The 1102-nt window shown below is 47.0% G+C and overlaps 1 pseudogene; it reads right to left on the reverse strand.

Annotated features, from left to right (window-relative positions):
• Positions 1-340: 340 nt before the first annotated feature.
• LOC101649537 overlaps positions 341-1102 on the reverse strand; it is a 7548-nt pseudogene continuing 6786 nt past the window's right edge.

Below are 1102 nucleotides of genomic sequence, written 5' to 3' on the forward strand. Positions count from 1 at the left end.
GAGAGAGTATACCTCATTCCCGTGTGCCAAGCCTTCAGGGGGACATTCCGGCTCAGAGCAGCTTGTTCACAGCGAGGATGGCAGTGCCTTGAGGCATGACTTGCCCTCCCTAGAGGACAGTGCTACAGAGGACAACATGAAGATACAGTTCAGGGAGTGCAGCCACGGGGAAACCAAGAGGGGATTGCAAAAGACCAACAATGGAGCAAAGTCATGAAGTCCCTGAGGAAGTCCAATTGTCAACTTCGGGATGGGGGGATTGGATGGAGCAGTGCTTGGCACCTCATCTGAACTGGTTGGAGGATGTTCACAAGGGGGCTACACTGAAAGTTTAAAGTTGTCACGGGGTGCTGGGGGGACTAGATACCTCCATCCCTAACTGCAGGAAGAGCAATGGGATCTTGTAGAAGGCGTGCCCCTCGATCATGAACGCTGAGGACTATAAGGGTGGAAGTACTGTTAGGTAATCCGGTCCTGGGATATGGATCCCTGAAAGAAAAGGGGATTGGGCTGATGGATTATAACAGGGCCTGCTCCTTATTTAACAGAGAGATACTCATCTACTCTGGGTCAGGACAACAGTTAGACTGGGAACTATTTGTCTGGTCTCCTCTTTTTCTTCTTTTGGTGTCTGTCTATATAAGATAGGCAGGATAAGCAATCCCAAGGAGACAGCAACAGGACCGATGGTTGGGGGTGGGAGGTGGGAAAGGAGGGGGAGGGTTGGGGGAGATGAGTGGTGAGTCAATAACAACAGGGATAGGGGAATAGCAAGGGGTCTACAATTGACGGTGAGGAGGGTGTAGCATGCCCAGTAATTTTGGATCTATTGAAATGTATCCAAGAGGAATCATTGAGAGGTGAACGATGGGTGAACATGATAGTGGGGCAGGAGGAAAGAAAAAGAGGAAAGAACAAGAAAGTAAAAATTATATATAGGTATAAATATAGATATGTAAACATATAAAGATAGGTGTATTTCATTGTGTGTGTGTGTGTGTGTATCAAGGAAGCAGATGGACTTTGGGCCTCTACTTAAATCTTACCTCAGTACAAGATCAGTTTGTTCTATTAATGTGGTGATGTATGATCCTCACCTTTC

The sequence above is a fragment of the Echinops telfairi genome, unplaced genomic scaffold (assembly GCF_000313985.2).
Source record: "Echinops telfairi isolate 266 unplaced genomic scaffold, ASM31398v2 ScPeMD7_5868;HRSCAF=6743_0, whole genome shotgun sequence".
NCBI lineage: Eukaryota > Metazoa > Chordata > Mammalia > Afrosoricida > Tenrecidae > Echinops > Echinops telfairi.